The sequence below is a fragment of the Marmota monax genome, unplaced genomic scaffold (genome assembly GCF_021218885.2).
Source record: "Marmota monax isolate L192 unplaced genomic scaffold, Marmota_monax_Labrador192_F-V1.1 WCK01_AAM20220418_F8-fsc00055, whole genome shotgun sequence".
NCBI classification, from domain to species: Eukaryota; Metazoa; Chordata; class Mammalia; order Rodentia; family Sciuridae; genus Marmota; species Marmota monax.
In genome coordinates, this window is record NW_026695205.1 from 2,754,665 (window position 1) to 2,773,764 (window position 19,100).

Genomic DNA, 19,100 nt, shown 5'->3' on the forward strand with positions numbered 1-19,100 from the left:
CCTTATTTTTGGACCCTTAACCATTTGAAACTTTAAGCCCAAATTTTAATTTTTTCTAATTGTTCTTAGCCATCTGTGGCTCATTTTAAAGCTTTCTGGCCTTTTACTTGACTTTCCTGTCTATATCTTAGATCTGTTTATGAAATTCCCTTTGATCTCGTTTTTCCTTTGCTGTGGTAAGTTTCACCTCACTGTTTACTATGTCCTACGGTGACTAGCAGCCTGGGTTCACCAACCACATGGAGGTAACCATCACCCAGAGGGACAGGAGGGGCTTCTTACTCCCAGTGGCCCCTCTGTATGTCATTTGCATTTCCCTCAACAGATTTCCGGGCTTGGTGGAAGAGGATTTTGAAAAGAATGTTGCCCCAGGAGACTGGAGAGACGGATGGGCAGAATCTCCCAAGAGCCCAGATCCCACCCTTCAGAGAGTAGTTTTGCCTGGCTGAGCCTTTGCTATTTGCCGCAGTCTGCCCTGGGTAGGGCAGGAATAGAACAGATTCCTCCCCGGCAGTGCTTTTGGCCTTGACCTTGGAAAGGAGCCAGGTAGGCTGAGTGGAGGGAACAGAGACCAGACTCTGTGATCACGTCTGTCTGCTCCTCACTGAGCAGCTTCTCTGCTCTTTCTGGGGAGGACCACAGGAGAGCCCAGGCGGATGTGGATGCCACATCTCACCTTTTTCCTTCCTCGTGAGAACAAGGAGAAGCTGTCTGTAGTGGAGGCCTTCGTGGACAGGGCTTCCAGTTGGGGCAGAGAGACCACTGCCAGGTGGGTATCTCAAACTGCCAGGCCTGAACCTGGCCACAGAGGCCGGTGAGAGGCACCATCTGTGGTTCCCTTCACTTCCTGACCTGGCTGCTGCCTGACCCTCACTGCCTCCCATCTCAGCAAGTCCATGGTACAGAGGAGTGTGGCTCAGGGTGGACAGGTCTAACTCTTGAGCACTCGAGGACAGTCAGGGTGATGACATTCCTTGTCACGTGCACAGTAGCACATCTTACCAGTGGCAGCTGGGCGGAAGTGACCCTTCCCACTGGAGGGCCACCATGGTCTTCAGAGGCTGACAACTGAAGCGTCCACGTGGAATTCTCTCTAGCCACAGCCAGCAGGGTTTGAGCATCCTTTATACGCAGATCTTGGCGTTGGGGGCCAAGGAAGCCACACGTGTGTGTTTTAGTCTTTGCCTCTGGGACTTTACAATGTGGTTGACACACACAAAAAAATATGCATATAGTAGTAATCTTGAGGCTCCTCTTCTCCACAGAGCCCTCTCTGCCTTCCTCCTTGGTCTCCCTAAAGAGCAGCTCATCCTCAGGTTGTTTCAAGGTCATTTCCTAGTGGGAATCTGCCTTTCCTGGGTTAGCTTAACCTCTACTGGATCTCACTGAAGCCCTTTCTGAACTTGGCCTTTGGATTTTGCATTTCACTGTTATTCTGTTTTCTTCATTACACAGTAAGCTATTGGAGAAAAGAGCCTAGTGCCCAGTTCTAGTGCACACAGGAGAGAGAAATGCTCAACAAATATTTTAATGAATGCATCACTTAATTAACAACAGAGAGATCATATGTTACGTGCTAAAAGCATAGAAGAAATGGCAAATTCTGGAGCTGTTTAGAAGGGAGTGGGGGAGCGGCTCATGAAGAAGGCCCCGGGGAAATAACGTGTGATCTGGCCATTTTTGTGACTCTTGGGCACCTGCTTCACACACATTCACTTCTCACTAGTGCCATGTTAAGGTGTGGGGTCCTCGATGACAGGGAAGTTGATGAGGATTTATAAACACTCCTCTGAAAGATTCTCAACGAGCTCACCAAAGCCACTTCTCTGCATGTGCATGTGTACGTGTGACAGTGGCAGCCAGGCCAGGTGACCTTGTTCAGCCAGTCTCCATCACTGCCACTTCCTAAAAGCCACTGCAGGTAGCCACCTGTGAGTGATAGAAAGGACCTAATTACCACACCCTCCAGCCCGTGTTCTGGTGGGGAGCCAGGGCATTCATAAAGAATTATGAAGAGAAATATCTCTGAGCGTAAGTGACGCACTTGGAGAAACCTTCACAAACATCACAGCCCAAAAGGGGCACAAGAATAAAAACCAACCACGGACAGCTCACTCAGACTGCGCAAGTAGATCTCGTGGAAGGGAGAGAGATAGCTGAGGCAGGAGGGCCCTGTAAGCCACGTTGCTGTTTTATGTGTATTTCTTTGATCGTCAGCCACATTGCCAGGTTCCAGAAGGCATGGCCTAAAGCTCCGACACCATGCAGCTGCCATGGCCCTAGGTATTGGTCTGTAGCAGGTGCTACTGTGGTTTGGAGGTTGAATATCCCCTAGAGGCCCAGGTGATCAAGGCTTGGTCCTCAGGGTGGCACTATTGGGAGGTGACAGAATATTCATGAAGAGGGACACTGTGGAAGGTACTTAGGTCATTGGTGGCATGACCTTGAAGTGGACTGTGGGACACCAGACCCCTTCCTCTGTCTCTCTGGCTCCTTGGCCATATCTCTACCACTTGCTCCCTGCTATTGCCATCTGGTACCCCCACCAGAGGCCTAAAAGCAATGAGTCTGCTTGTGATCATGGACTAGAATCTCTAAAGTTATGAGTCAAAATAACCACTTTTTTATAAGTTTATTTTCTCAGCTGTTTTGTTATAGTGATGGAAAACTGACTAATAGATGCACAATACCTGTTGCTTACTGCTAAAGAGAAGCCCATCTGTAAATATACCACATTAAAGAGGACACAGTGAGCTGGGCACGGTGGCACATGCCTGTAATCCCAGCGGCTCAGAAGGCTGATACAGGAGGATCTCAAGTTCAAAGCCAGCCTCAGTAATGGGTAAGGTGCTAAGCAACTCAGTAAGACTCTGTCTCTAAATAAAATACAAAATAGGGCTGTGGATGTGGCTCAGTGGTTGAGTGCCCCTGAGTTCAATCCCCAGTACCAAAAGAAAAAGAGGACACATGAGGGCATCAGGTAGGGCTCATGCTGAATAGGACCCTGGGCACCATCCTAAGCAAGAGGATTTCTTTGTTGTTGGTTTTGTAGGGCTGAGGAAGGAATTCAGGGCTTTCTATGTGCCAGGCTGTCGGTCTATCACTGAGCTACACCCTCAGCTTTCAGACATGGTTTTTGAAGAAGATTGGAGAGGGTGGTTCTGTGGTAGCAAGTTGTTGTACTAGGTGTAGAGAAGTGAGGGTGTGTGGGTGCTTGGGTAGGGGCTTGTGGTCAGAAATGGTAGGTAAGGGGATTCTGCAGAGGGGTGGTGAGTGAGAAGATCGCTGCCAGTGGACAAGAAGGGAGAAGAGCGATGAACATCGTGAATGACTGCCCACCGTTGGAGGTGCTGCCTATATCAGGGGTCACGGAACATATTCCACGCAGTTTGTGGGCTAAGGCTCAGGCCGAGGTTTATGAGCTTGTGTGTAACAGCGGAGAGGTGGAGAGGTCTCGCTTGGCGGAGTTCACCACCGGCCCACTAATTTAACTCTGAGACCTCGCCAGGGCTTTCTGCTCTGCAAGGAGCTGGCAGGCAGAGCGGTGACTCCCACACAGCCCACCCACCAGCCAGGGCTCTGCAGCGGCAGAGGCATCGACAGGCCCCATCTCCATGAAGGGGCTCTTAGGAAAAGAAGCTTCTTCAGGTGACTGGAAAGGCCCGTGCCCTGCTTGCACGGCGCTTGGAGAAGACCATGTGCCTGTGGAATCCAGACTGGACAGCGGGGCAGCTGACAGGGAGGCTGGCCAAGTGCTGCCACAGCCACCAGGGAGGGAGGTGGCAGCTGGCCTCCAGTGAGGAGGGGACAAACAACTAGAGGAATGTTTTCGATTCCACTTTGATGTGGTGACACTGAGGAAAGAGGACTGAGCTTGGGGGCAAAGGCAGCTTCACCAGACCAGTCCCCCAACGGGATCTTCCGGAAGCCCTTCAGCGGAAGGACCCTAGGCCAGCCTGATGCGAGGCTCCACCTCCAACCACTGGACCTTGGGAGAAAGCGTCCTCTGCTACCTTAGGCTGCTGTCTTAGTGGCCACACTTGGCCTGTGATTTACACCGGCTCTTGATGAGAAGGCACGTGGTGGAGGTGTGGATAACGACAGGCTGAATTACACCATCCATGGCAACCAGGCCTGACTCGTCCCCTGAGCCACACTCTGCAGAGCGTTTTCCATGCATTATTTAACTTGATCCTGAACAAAACCACTGAGGTAAATAAGATTATTTCTTTCGTATTTTATAAATGAAGAAAAGGAGATTTGGAGCCTTGTCCTCAGGCCACAAGGGGAGTAAGTGGCAGAGCCAGGACTCAGTTCTCAGCTACATGGGAACATCAAGGGTCCACCCACTTATCGCCGACTCTTTGTCCTTGGTGTATGGACCGTAGCGTTGGACTTTACCATTATACTGTTATTGTCCAGTCATGACTATACTGTCATGATCACTTGTTCTGCGCCAGATTTAGGGTGAGGTGCTGGGGGTGCAGCCTTGAGAGCAGCGTGGTTCTACCAGGAGGGACGGGGTCTTGGGAGGGAACGGCAACCCGAAGGCAAACACACATTTACAACTCAGCATGCCCTGTCCTGTCTCTGAAGCTCACTCTAGGAGAGCCGAAGCACCCAGGGTGTCCAGAGTCGACTCTGTCTGGTGCTGGCACCATCTCATTCCAATCATAGATCCCTGACCCTTGAAGGACTCCCTTCTTGGTCATGGTTGCCTGACCTCAGGCCACAACAGCCTCCTTTCCTCAGAACCCTAACGTGCCCTCTTTTGCCACCAGCCAGGTGACTTCCTGTTCATCTTCTCTTCAATCCTTCCTGGGCACCTCGTGCTCGTCACGCGGCCTCTGTAAAAGGCGCTGTGCTAAGTGCACAGCAGTTTGATCAGGTGAGGACCACGGGCAACGTTGGCTGTTCATTTGTGGCACTAGATCTGAGCATGGTAGGAAATCAATAAACATTTGTTTGATTGATTAAGGTGCCCAGATGGAGCCTCCCCATGGTTGGGAGGTACCAAAATGAATCTCCTGAAAGTACTTCCGTGAAACCAGAGAGTGAATTGCAGAGCATCTGCGGGGTTCGTCTGGTGCTCCTCAGGTTGATAAATGGAGTCCGAGGCCCACCTTTGATGCCTTCGGGCCGCAGGGCCGGGGGCTTCAACAACCGCCTTCCAAATGTAAAAGTTCACTTTTGCTGGGGAGAATCAAAGACTCTGACTCTTTCAAGTAGTTTTGTGAAACAGATCTCAATCCAGCAGGGAAGATGCTAAGAAGCAATTAAAAAAAGAAAAATGTATTGTTGTTATTTTTACCTGCATCCTGTTCCTGGCTGTGCTGCTGCCTTCTGAAGGGGCCTTGGCACACACACTGCCTCCAAGTGCCAGTTCTCCCATCTGTAAAATAATCCCCGTCCTTGATCCTCCGCTCGCAGGGGTGCTGGGAAGCCTGGGGAGGTAGTGTCTGTGCTGTGCGTGCAGCTTCCTGGACAGAGGCGCTAGATAAATAAAGGCAATCACTGCTATTTAGAGGGTGCACAGTGGTTCAGAAGTGCTTTGTGCCCTGTCCCCTTTCTTCGTGTCTCCTCGCCCAAACGTCTCACCTCTGCTGCTACCCAGAAGCACAGTGGTTCTGATCTGCCTGTAGAGGGACTAATTGAACAGAACCCTGTTAGATCCCACCGAGTTAGCCCAGGCTGCCTGTCTTCTGGGGCTTTTGAGAGCTCCTCTCTTTGTTGAGAAAGGGAGAGAGAGACATTGCCAGGAATGGCAACTTGCTGGCTCCTTCATTAAGGCAGCTTTTCCCCAAAGGGTCTCCTTACCCCTTAAGCCATCTCCTCCTCTGAAACTCACTTCACACTGTGGCGGCTGGATGCAGGGACGCTCTTGCTCGGTTGCCTTGGCAACAACTTGTGTTTGTTGTCAGCAAAGTTTACTGTTCCGTTGTCATTGTCCCCCCCTCTGTCTCGTGGTTCAGAGTGGTGGATAAACTCTAGGAGGAGGGGAAACAAAGGAAACCCCCCAGGGAGTGACAGGAGGAGAGGTAAGAGCCAGCACAGAAGCCTCCAGAAAGGCACCGTTGGGTCTTTGGAGCCTGTGGAGCAGTTACACGTTGAAAAAAAAAAGCTGCTAAAACCAGGAAGCAATTTTTCTATAAAGATGCAAAGTCAGGTCAGTAGAGACCTTGGCACGACAGGCCTCGCCCCTTGAGAATCACAAGAACAAGGACTTCGCCAGCCACGCTGAACACCTCCTCAGGGTAGATTAAGGCCACTTTGGGTATATTCTCCTCACCCGCAGTGGACTTAGGTGTTATGGGTCCACTGACCCTTCCTGCGGGCTTTGCAGAGAGCCAGGCCTGGCCTTCACAGTGCAATCTGGCAGAACCGTCCCTCACGTTCCATAGGAGCACAGGCTATTCAAATAGTTTTGGTTAGCACATTCGCTTGGGATTTGTTCTTATTTTGTTTGTAATTTTTCTTCCCTTGGAGGACTTGGCATAGCTGAGCCAGAGAAGACGATTCCAAGACTTGTGAGTCTGAGAAACACAGCATTCTGGCCTCTTTCAGCTTCTGAGCTTTGACGCCTACATAGGTAAGTGACTTAAGTCGCCAAGTACGACTCTTACATTACAACGGGAGCAAGTGGCTTTATTGGGGACAAATTAGTTTGAATATCAACTGTAGGTTTAAAAGGCTACAGTTTTAGTGTTTCTTATTCATTTGTTCACCAAACCCTTATTGGGTTCTGATTATTTGCTAGCTACTATACTGGGCACCAGGGGTACAGGGATGAAGAAAACACTAGAACACCTCTACCTTCCTAGACGCTGTGCTCTCTCTCGGTCCCATAATCACTATTGGTGTTCACATAAGTGCTTCTGATAGTAGCAGAAACTAGATGGAGGACACAGAGTCATTGCACCCAAATTTTCCATACATATCACAACCTTAGGGTAAAAGGAGCCTTTAGAAGCCATCATTGGTTAAGAATGCCTGCTTCAATTTCTCGCTTCTTATCTAGCAGCAATTCGACTTCCAGAACATTCTCCAGATCTATTCACCCCCACAGCTCACCTGCCTCACACTAGTGTCTCCGAGCTGGTCTCTCTACTTCCATTCTTTTCCTCCTCCATAATCCATTCTCCACCCAGCTGACAGAGTGATCTTTTAAAAATGCAAATCAGATGATGTCTTCGCTGCTTAACGCCCTCCAAAGACTCCTCTGCACTTAGATTAAAACTTTAACTCTCACCCTCCCCACTAAATCCCCAACACGCTTAGCCACCCACTCCTTGACCTCACCTCCTCCGCTGTGCGGAATGGAATTGTTTGGTTGCTTACTTCTATTATAGCCCCAACTACCATGCACCAAAATGCCGCAGTCTGGCTGGGCACAAATCACGAGCCACTGAAGCAGGAACAAACTTTATTTCTGAACTCCACAAGCACACTCCACACATGCTCCCCGGGAACTCTCCCGAACGCCACGCGGCTCCTCTGGGAACCACCAACCGGAAAATCCCTCCTCCGGCACTTCCCCAACCAATGAGAACTCTTCAGGAATCCCGTGAGAGCTCAACCGGAACTCAACGGGAACTCCCAAGAACTCAAAAGTCATCATCTTAATGGCTTGCTGGCATCACCTCTCAACCACTACTTCTGGCAAAAATGCCATGCGTCATCCCGACTCGGCTGTGGCCCTCAACACCTAAACACATAGAGAAAACTAACCTCTAGGAGCTGGGTGCAACACCCTGGGTTCAATTCCTAGCACTAACAAAAGAGGAGAAAAATAAGAGAAAAAAAAATTCTTCTAAAATTAAATTCCTTCCCAGCCATTACTTTGTCTGATTTGTTAATTTTTACTTATAAAAGTGACTTACAAAGTAGATGATCATAATTGTTGTTGAATTTCTAAAACTCTGCATTTCATACTATTACCAGTGCCCTAGGCCAAAAGCCTGTCTCTCAGGGTTCCAACAAAGCAGGCCTAGCCACTTTCCCCCAAAACCAAACAGAGAGGTAATGGTGAAGAGCAGGAAAGCAACTTTAATTGCTTGTGGCCCCATCAGAAGCCAACGCGAGATCAAGACTCTCAGCCCTGTCTGCAGGGTGCCAACACGTGCTGTGGGTTTCACTAAAGAAAACTCAGGTCAGCCGTGAGAGGTACGCGGGGTCAGACTGTGGTCTGGAGGATCATTACCCAGTTCTGGATCTGTGAGGTGGCTCTGGGGAAGTGCTTGTCTCCTGAGAGGGCGATCTTCGTTTGTTTCACAGGATGCAGGGTCTATCAGTCCTGTGATCACGGGAAGGGACAATTGGTTCCTAGGACATGAGTGTTCCTGTTGGATGGGGCCCTCATCAGGGGGGTGACGGGCCTGCAGGTAGCCTCTGTTCCAGAAAGGTGTTGGGCAATGACTGGAGACTTCCAGCTGCCCCTCCAGGGGTCTGAGACAAGGTGCCCTAAATATTCCTGCAAATCTTAACTTAGCCATGAAGGGGGTCAAGATAGATTAGGTAAATTGGGGGCAATAAACCTGCATTTACTAATTCTTACATGACCACTCCTTAAGGATTAATATGTCTGTATACAGAACTGAGCAGGTCACGAAGTTCAAGGAGACAGTGACAAAACGAAGGCAGAGAGGCCAAACTTTGTCCTGCTTTCAGTTATCCATGGGGCATCTCAGTAGAGTTACTTTTAGCAAAGGCAACCTCTCAAACTCCCTTAGTAATATCTGCATTACTAGGGTCCCCAATGTATATGTTATTTTAAGAATTTGTTTAGGTTTTCTCATATTGTGCACATTTTTCTCTCCCTTTACTATCCACCTCTCGGACTTTGTTACATGAGACAAACCCACTTCCTACTTATGGACGCTATTTCAGTGTTGTATGGAGCTCTTAGGTCCCACTACATCTTCTGTTTTCCAGGCTAAATGCTCTTTGTTCCTTTAACCTTTGACATGGGCTGACCTTCTCTCTCTTGCTTTCTTTTCTCTTGAAACCTACAAGTTTGCCTGGTTTTCTCTTAAAATGTCTGACTGGTTTAGTTAAATATCATAGCTATCTAGGGAAGAGGGGATGAGTCAATTAACAGGGAACGTTTGGCTGGTGAAAAAGAAACTTCGTCCAATGCTGTAAAATGTTTATTGATCGCTTACATGAAACTAGTTTAATGTCTGACCAATTAAACCTAATTGAAGGCCCTGCTCTTCCAAGCCAAGTCCATTGGATTTTGAGCGGTGACCTGACGGGGAGATTAGTGAGAGCAGTTCCAACTAATTCTCTGTTCTTAACTGCTCCTAATACAGGCTGGTGCTCAATAAATATGGTATCAAAATAATTATAATAAAATTATGCAAAATCTAAGACCTGATAATTAATGAAGAAGTATTTGAACTGTCAGTGGTGTCTTGAGCCCTAAAGGGAAAAATAATAACCTGACAATAAAAGTGAAATATGAGATCAACCAATTAATTAGCAGAATAATTTAATCTGATGCTCTGAAAGTAGGCCAATTAAAATGCACTGTTACTATTTAACATTGATTAAACGAGGTGCTAGATCCTGCACGCAGTTTGAAAATAGACCTTTTTCCTACCCTCAGGGAACTTAAAGCTAATTTAAGCAGTTGCATCTAAAAGGACAAAGGAGCAGGAGGTGTGGTGTGGATTGATTTCCTGGAGCTTCTTCTCCTAGTGTTGGAGGAGCAGAAAGGGCTGTTCCCACTGCCATCAAACGTCCCCTCCCCTCCGCTCACACCCAGCCTCAGCCTCCTGCCTTCTGTAGAGGTGACAAAGGTCAAGTCAGGCTAGAAGAAATGATTAAAACCTCCAGAGGCTTACCTGAAATCGTGAAGTCTTCTACACTTGAGCTACTGAGGAGAAAAGAGGATCCCAGACATCATTAGTGCCTTTGATAATTCGTTAGGAATAATTCATCAGCTGCTAATGAAACAACAATAACAACAATAAATACAAAAGCAACCGAAACCATCTTGCCTCCCAGTGTACTTAGGGGAACACGCATACCCACTCTCACATTTAATGATGGTACAAGGATAAACCACAAAGTAGCCCATTAACTGCTCATTTTACTTTAAGGAATTCTGATCTCTGACACAAATAATAATAATAATCTAAATGTACTTATAATTTGCAAGCCGCCTTCTTGTGAAATGAGTTTTGCAGTCTCCCCTTCCACTCTGCTCTCAGGGCTGGCTGATCAATATGTGGGTGTCATAACACTGTCCCTGAAAGGAGCCCCCACTGCTGCCATCTCACCAGAGGCAGCACAGGTGAGGGACACCCTGCTTCTCTTTCCTGGATTGCATGTGTGCTGTTGGGGTGCCCTTTGAATTGCACTTCTGGGAGACCAAGAAGGCTGTGTTGAGGCGCCCATCCTATTCTCCTTAGGGACTGCTGGAGTGCATGTAGGAGATGCTGGAGAACAGCTTCTGCCTGGGCACCGTCCTACCTAGGAAGAGTCTCACCCAGCTAGAGACGTAGCTAGCTCAGCAGCAGAGCATCTACCTATGTACACGAAACCTGAGTTTGATCCCCAGCACCTCACACACCAAAAAAGATACCATCAAAGTAGAAGAAAGACTATTAGGGAAAAGAAAGGGGGTCAGGGGAAAGGGGAGGGTAAATAGGGGTGGTGGGTATGACTGAAGTAGAGACGATGTGCATGCATGAACCTGCTACAACAAAGCCCATTATTCCATACAATCATTAAGCACTGTAAGTAGAAAAAAGGGACTCACCCAGGGCCCAGGACTAACAAACACCATGCTTTCATGAGACCATTCAGCAATGTAAGAGGCCAAAATGAGTGGTCCTTTGCCAAAATGTATTGCAGACTGTACAAGTACACTAAATGACTGTGATTAAATACAATAGAGCTCAGAACTCATCTACTAAGGCTAGTACCAATTGCCAAGTGACATGTACCAACGTCTGGTTTCCACTCATGTGTCCATGACTCCAGGTTAGAGTACAGGTATTTGCCTAAATCAATTGCACTGCCTGTAGCTTGACTTGATTCCTTGATGTGTGTTTACATGAGAACAGAATGGCAGCACTAACCAAAACAACATGTACAGCAGTCCCTCCCTCTCTGTGGGGGACACACTCCAAGACCCTGTTGGAGGTATGAAACTGTGGATAGTACCAAACCTTATGTGTACAGTACTCATTTTTTTCCTATATGCTCAGCACTGCCATGTAGTACCAGAGTTGATCTATACTTCCATGATTTTATGTCCTTGTCCCTTTGTATCAGTATTCTTGGGGCCATTATTAAGTAAAATAAGGATTACTTGAACATAAGCACTGTGATAGTCATAACAGCCAATCTAATAAGCATGATGGCTACAAATGAGTATCGGGCAGGTAGCCTATACTGTGTGGACATGTTGGACAAAGGGATGATTCATGTCCTGGCTGGGGATGGAGTGGGATGTTGTGAGATTTCATCATGCTACTCAGAACAGTGTGGAATTTAAAATATACTTTTTTATTTCTGGAACTTTCCACTTAGTGTTTTCAGACCTCAGTTGATCATAGGTCACTAGGGCCATGGAAAGAGAAACCTTAGATAAGAGGTGACCACATAACTGAGCTCTAACTGAAGTTATCTGCAGCTAAGTGCTTCCCATGCATTGTAATCCTTATAATCCAAGGGGTGGACCCTAACATGAATTCCCACTTTAAAGAGATAAAGAAATTGAAGCTTAAGAATTGAGTAACATGGTAATTGGCTCAATCTTTCTGAGTTTCCCTTTTCAAAACCTCTGTGCTTTACTATCCCCTGGTCATAATGTGTCAGGTATGAAGGCTGCAGTCTTGCTTGGATATACACAATTGTGACCAATCACCATAATCTCTAAGGTGCACATCCATTTGTTTACTTAGCCCTCTGTCCACTGACTTAACCTCTCTAAAATCTCTATGCATATTGTACATACATGTGATATTACAACGACTTCACAGCAGCGTGCAGACACTGGGGGTGTCAGCATCTCTATGGTGGTCCTCTTCCTTCATGGTCATGGTGAGTTTACTTATTTAAAATTTCACATTATTTTCTTCATCAGCCCAATTTGAAATGAGTAATCTGTTCCCTAACCTCTGCTCTGCTAAGAAAGAAGAAAATGGAGGTTAGTTGTTTTTTTTTTTTTTTTTTTTTTGACAGTTGCAATGGATCACTTTCTCTGTCCTGAGGGCTGAAACAATGTTTGAAATTGCAGCAAATTGGGATCCCAGGGCCACATCCATCTTCTTCTGCAGAGACTCCTACTCTTCCTTGGAATTCCTTGGGGGGTCTTCCATTTGTTGAACGTTACAAACGTAAGGTACATAAAAGCTCTTCTCTGCCTGAGTTCCCCAGCCCAGCAGCCTTGGGGAGCTTCTGTTGTTTGTTTGCACTTGATACTCCCAATTTTAAAATTTATTGCCACTCAAAGGGGAAGGTCCCAGGCACAAATGACATGGGATATAGAGGTAATTATGTGACTGTCCCTTGGGCTAGTGAGGTGATGTTATGAAGTGGGTAGTGAGGATGTGGTCTAGCCTAAATGACCAAGACCCCTTCCCCAGGTCCTCACCTTGGTTCTAACAGGGGATGTTCTGGACTGGAGAGAGGACATGATTCATTAGTAGTATATGGCTGGTTAGCCACAGGTTTAGAAACCTCTTCTCTGAACTCCTGCCCCATCCACACTTTGGCTTCCCACCACATCCTTTCTGTCAGCTGAATGAGTGCATCAAAAGTCTGGAAAGTGATGCTCTAACTCTACCTTTCCCCCAAGTAAACACCAAAGGAAAACACTCGACCTGATAGAGCACTGGTCACCAGATAGCCTGGCAGTGCCCCTGGCCTGAGGGAGCAGGATGTATGTTGTGCTGATTGACGTGACCCTCCCCCAAGGTCTGGAGAGTTTTATGGTCAGGTGGGAGCAGAGAACCATGGGAATTCCTTCAATCACGCAAATCAACGCCCCAATTAAGAACTTTCTTTTGTACCTAGAGTCCCAGCATTCTCAAGCCTGGTCAGCTGTTTAAATGACCAGGTTTTACCTGTAATTCTTAAAATGCATATTCACCCAACTAATGTAATAACTTGGATTCTGCAAATGGAATTTCCCCCAGATGTGTAAGTGGCTCTAAGTAGTTTAAAAAGTTTTAAAAGCTCAGTCAGTACTTTATCCAGAGCCTGTTGATCATTAATAGAAGTTCTACAGAATGGAAGTCAGCAGAGAGGGCCATTAAATGCAGATGGGCCAGTTACTGGCCGGCAGTCTGCTGCTGTCCCTGTCATTCTGCACGATTGCTGTCCCTCTGCCAGCTCCAAGGTGCTTTGAGAAGGCTGACAGGCACTGCTGATTTTTTGGTGCTGTTTCAGGGAAGGGAGAGACTCCAAGCCACGTCTTTATATCAAAAATGGCACATGAGGTTGAGATTCTGCTTGATTATTCAGAAAATTAATCCTGGCCTGTATTTGTTCCTTGAAATGAACTCCGGGTTCTGAGTTAATCTTTGTCTCTTCACTGGGTTTCTGGAAATAGTCACCCACCCACCCCTGTGGCTTTCCTGGTTTCATAAATGCAATTTCATGATGAAAATTTGAAAATAATGTGAAGGTGGTTGATTGCCAGGGAAGGCGGTTGCCTCTGCCATTGATAAAACATCAGTGAGCTTTTTCATTTACACAAGCAGAGAGAAAGATGCACATGTAAAGAAAATGATAGAATGTCAGATACGTAATATAAAATCATCATACCATAATTATATTAAAATATATGGTTTAAATTTACATATATTTAATACAGATGATGCCTATTTTATTTACACATTATTAGGAAAACCTAGCTCTATATTTTAGGAAATTGAACGTTAACTTCAAAAAGGCCTGTAATGTTTTCACCTACGTGATACTTCAGAAAGTTAATTTTCTCCCCAGACTGTGTAATTTTAACAAGAATAGCCTAACGTGATTCCGATGCTCACAAACAACTTCCATGTACTGAAAATTGGGTCTGAAATAGGATTCTGGGTTGTCATTTTCATATATAGGATTATATTTTGTGCATATAGTTCCATTTTTAATAATTTTTAAGTCTGAAATTAATTTAAAAACTCCAATGATTTTTTTTTTTTTTAAGGATAAAGACATTGCTTGTCTTGATCAGATTGCCTCTTGCTCTCTGTAAAATTCCCTCAGGGCCTCATCCAGGGGTAGCATCTTTTTGGCAGCCACATCCCCATTACTCTGTTAATGCATTTTGTAAAGAAAACAAGAAGAACCATATAGATCTGCTATAGGCTGGAAGTTGTCATCTACAAGCCCTTAATGGTCTGGCAAGTCATATCTTGTTTCTGAAAATATCATAATTATTTCTCCCCAAATGTCAAGAGCTTGTTTGTTTATACCCTCAAGCTTTTATAAGAATTAAATACTTCCTTCTGAGGGTGTGGTTGAGAGCGCTGGAATGCTAGGATTGGAGATGACTGAGGATGCTGTTCCTCATGGTCAAGGGCAGGATTGATAGACCCACCTGTCAGTCATTACTACCAATGAAACAAGGATTAATTAAGTAAAAATAAGGTTTGAGGAAGACAACATTTCTATGGGATTAATTTCTCAGTCTTTACCTTAATCATATGCCTCTATTTAAGTGACTATATGAAACAGAGTGGCCAGCTCAGAGGGTCAGTAAAATATACATTGGTTTTTTTCCCCTTTTCTCTCCTTCAAAATTTCTTGGATGGTCTTGTCTCAGGATGATTATATTTCTTTGCAGGATCTGGGCATGCGTACTGTTGGATGCATCGCCTCAAACTATATCAAACACACTTATATATTATGTACATATTTTATGTACCCACTTCCCACATTAAATCAAATTTATACTTGATTATAGAAGACTTGACTTGAATTATAGTTGACTATTCGGTATAACTTTTGTAGATATTTAAACATTTATTTTTTTCAGTAATTTTCCCCTTTTCACATTTTAGAGGTTTATTTATTTATTTTAGGTCTCAAATGTTTCCTTTGGAGAGCCTGTGCAGGCTAGGTGCTGAGCCTAGAGGACTTTCCTTCTTGCCTCTCTGAGAAGAGAAAAGTCATCCACACTCACCAGAGCCAGTCCCCTCGCTGTGCCTTAGCACTAGCCCTGGTGCCCATTATCAAGTGTCTGGAGAATGCCCCATGCCTGACCACATGACTAGGGGGTGACAGAAATGGAGAGTGAGGATCCCTGTAATAAAACGTGGGTCCAAGCATCTCAGACAGGGAACAGTAATGGCAAAGACACAGCTTTCTCTAGGCTTCTGACCTTTAAAGTAACTCTACCTTCTCATTTTCAAAGGCTTTAGAGATGCTCATGATTAATTTTAGGTGTCAACTTGACTGGGCTAAGGAATACCCCCATAGCTGTAAATACCCATGTTATTTTTTGGTATGTCTATGAGGGTGTTTCTGGAAGAGACTGGCATTTGAATCAGGAGAGTGAGTAAGGAAAGTCCACTCTTGCCCAGTGTAAGGGTCCACAAACCACTTGGTTAAGAGACTGAATAGAATAATAAAGAGGAGTAAAGGTGTGTCTTCCTTACTCCTCTGGTGCTGGGTCCTTTTCTCCTGCATCTGGACATCAGAACTGCAGGATCTCCAGCCTTTGGATTCCAGGACTTGCACTCGAGGCCCCTCAGGTTCTCAGGCCTTAGGTCTTGGGCTGAGCCAATACCAGACTCCCTGTTTCTCCAGATTTCAAATGACATATTGTGGGACTTCTCAACCTCCACCATCACAAGAGCCGATGAGCCGAATCCCCTGAGAAGCCCCTTCCCATACATCTGTATCCAGATCGTCTGTATCCGTTCTCTCCTCATCTGTCTTCTATTGGTTCCGTTTTTTTGGAGAACCCTGATGAATACAGAGGAAAAGACTTGGACCAATTTTATTTCCTTCTTACCTTTCCAATTGTTCTTTCTCTGCATGTTATTTTACTCCTAACTCCATGGAATTAGATGTTGTCCTTCAGAGTCTGTCCACACCTCCTTCTTTTCTCTTTCTGTTCTTGTTTAGCAATCTCAAGCTTTCTCAAGGCGCTTCCCTCTTACTGTATGTAGAAATCCATGCTTCTCAGTTTCCAGGACCAAGCTTTCTTCTTTCTGTTTCCATTTGGCATAATGAACATTTCCAGGCATCCTAAAATAAATCTACCTTTTCTTCCAGAAAACTCTACCCTTTGTTCCATGTTCCTTATTTAGGCTACCACAGAAGAGTTACCAGGCATTGGGATTTACAGCTTCAGCGTCATCCTTGCCTTCCCTCTGCCCTGGCCTGTTAGACCTTGCCCCCAGCCTTGATCCTCTCTTGGCTTTGCTCCATCCTCAGCCCCTCCCCTTCCCACCCCCACTCCATCCTCAGCCCCTCCCCTCCCCATCCCCCACTCCATCCTCAGCCCCTCCCCTTCCCACCCCTACTCCATCCACAGCCCCTCCCCTCCCCATCCCCCACTCCATCCTCAGCCCTTCCCCTTCCCACCCCTACTCCATCCTCAGCCCCTCCCCTTCTCACCCCTACTCCATCCTCAGCCCCTCCCCTTCTCACCCCTACTCCATCCTCAGCCCCTCCCCTTCCCACCCCCATTCCATCCTCAGCCCCTCCCCTTCCCCCACTCCATCCTCAGCCCCTCCCCTTCCCACTCCCACTCCATCCTCAGCCCCTCCCCTCCCCATCCCATCCCCTACTCCATCCTCAGCCCCTCCCCTTCTCACCCCTACTCCATCCTCAGCCCCTACCCTTCCCACCCCCATTCCATCCTCAGTCCCTCCCCTTCCCATGACCCACTCCATCCTCAGCCCCTCCCCTCCCCAACCCCACTCCATCCTCAGCCCCTCCCCTTCTCACCCCTATTCCATCCTCAGCCCCTCCCCTTCCCACCCCCATTCCATCCTCAGCCCCTCCCCTTCCCATCCCCCACTCCATCCTCAGCCCCTCCCCTTCCCATCCCCCACTCCATCCTCAGCCCCTCCCCTTCCCCTCCCCCACTCCATCCTCAGCCCCTCCCCTTCCCATCCCCCACTCCATCCTCAGCCCCTCCCCTTCCCACCCCCACTCCATCCTCAGCCCCTCCCCTTCCCACCCCCACTCCATCCTCAGCCCCTCCCCTTCCCCCACTCCATCCTCAGCCCCACCCCTTCCCATCCCCCACTCCATCCTCAGCCCCTCCCCTTCCCATCCCCCACTCCATCCTCAGCCCCTTCCCATCCCCCACTCCATCCTCAGCCCCTCCCCTTCCCATCCCCCACTCCATCCTCAGCCCCTCCCCTTCCCATCCCCCACTCCATCCTCAGCCCCTCCCCTTCCCATCCCCCACTCCATCCTCAGCCCCTCCCCTTCCCACTCCCACTCCATCCTCAGCCCCTCCCCTTCCCACTCCCACTCCATCCTCAGCCCCTCACCTTCTCACCCCTACTCCATCCTCAGCCCTTCCCCTTCCAACCCCCATTCCATCCTCAGCCCCTCCCCTTCCCATCCCCCACTCCAACCTCAGCCCCTCCCCTTCCCATCCCCCACTCCATCCTCAGCCCCTCCCCTTCCTGCCCTTCTCATCCCCCACTCCATCCTCAGCTCCTCCCCTTCCCATGCCCCACTTCTGCATTCATTCTCTTCTCACCTGGATCATTGAAACAGCCACCTAACTGGTCTCTCTGCCTCTGTTCGTACCAGCAAAGGCCACACACTTTAAATTCAAAGTGCCCACTTGAGTCGGTAGCATTTCTCCACTAAGGAGGCCAGGGACTCCTTCATCTAACCCATAGGGTTCTCACGTTTATTTGCGGCCTCTACTACCCACTTTTCCGAAGTTAAAGCAAATGCTCACTTTTATATATGCTTTGCCCATCACAAGGGATTCGTTTGCGGCTTCCCACGGGTCCCTACACCTTTGTCTCCATCATTTTTTACTACAAGCCCTTGCTTCCCACATGGAAATGTGGCCTCGCCCTAAGCTTCATCCCGAAGGCTCTCTCCTCTCAGAGGCTCCCCTCAGGCAGGGCTTTCCTCGGCTCCATTCATCCATGCCCCCTCCACTCCACATCTTATGGAAAGGGAATTCTCCCTCTTGTGAATCCACTCTTAATTTTTTAATTAACTAACTTTTCTGTTTATAATCCCATGACATTTCCTCCGTAGCTCCTAGGGTAATTATAGCACTTTGCATTGATTCTGGAGATGTCCCTCCATAAATATTTGGTGGATGGATGAGTGCAGAACTTTATAGATTTTCTTCCTCTAACAAGTCTGCCTTCATATCTCCAAGTCAATTGAAAGAATATTATACGTGGAGTGAATTGATGTTTGCTTGCAACAAGTTATTTTAAAGGATAATTTGAAAGGGTGCTTATTTCTGCTGTGGAATTGCAATTCTTTATATAACTATGAAAAAGAGAAATTAAGCTGGTGATGGGATGGTTTTTATGATATCCTCTTTACAGAATATTTGAATCAAAAATGTGTATGATAAGGCAAAGAGCAAGCCAAGGACAATTACCAGCAGTAACAACAATAATAATTTAACAATCATTTTTTATTGAGAACCATATATGTGCCAGACACTGTTCCACATATGTACACAGCATGTCTACCCTTAAGGTCTTATAGATTTGCAAACTGAGACTCAAGAGAGATTAACTTAATTATCTAAGAAAAGCTTAATATTTAAAATCCATGCTTAGGTTTCATTTTTCTGGATCAGAATCTACTCCCTAAAGTATTTCTAGTTAAAACTCAAGTGTCTCCAGGAAACTCCCTTCACCCTCATTAAGCCTGTTCTGCTTTGGGCTAGTCTGTGGTTTGCCTCTGCTGTGCTAGAGGGAAGTCGTGACTTTGTGGCAGCCGTGACCAGAGGTCTGAAGGGATGAAGTTATCAGTGCAGGATCCTTCAGGGCTTGTCCTCGAGGTGGTTCACCTCAGGGTATGGTCCAGCAATTCCAGCATCTGGGTGTGCATTTACCCAGCTCTGCCTGAGCTGTGTGCCCAGGGCACAGCACTGTGCACCCGGCTCAACTTTTTCCTCTTAATACTTATTG

The 19,100-nt window shown here is 47.1% G+C and overlaps 1 long non-coding RNA gene across 1 annotated transcript in view; it reads left to right on the forward strand.

Moving 5' to 3' along the window:
- LOC124083361 (uncharacterized) overlaps window positions 1-19,100 on the forward strand; it is an 87,264-nt gene that overhangs the window by 37,376 nt on the left and 30,788 nt on the right. The window contains exon 3 of the long non-coding RNA XR_009225471.1: window positions 6,487-6,589. This is a non-coding gene — a long non-coding RNA (uncharacterized LOC124083361). The remainder of the gene's footprint in view (window positions 1-6,486; window positions 6,590-19,100) is intronic.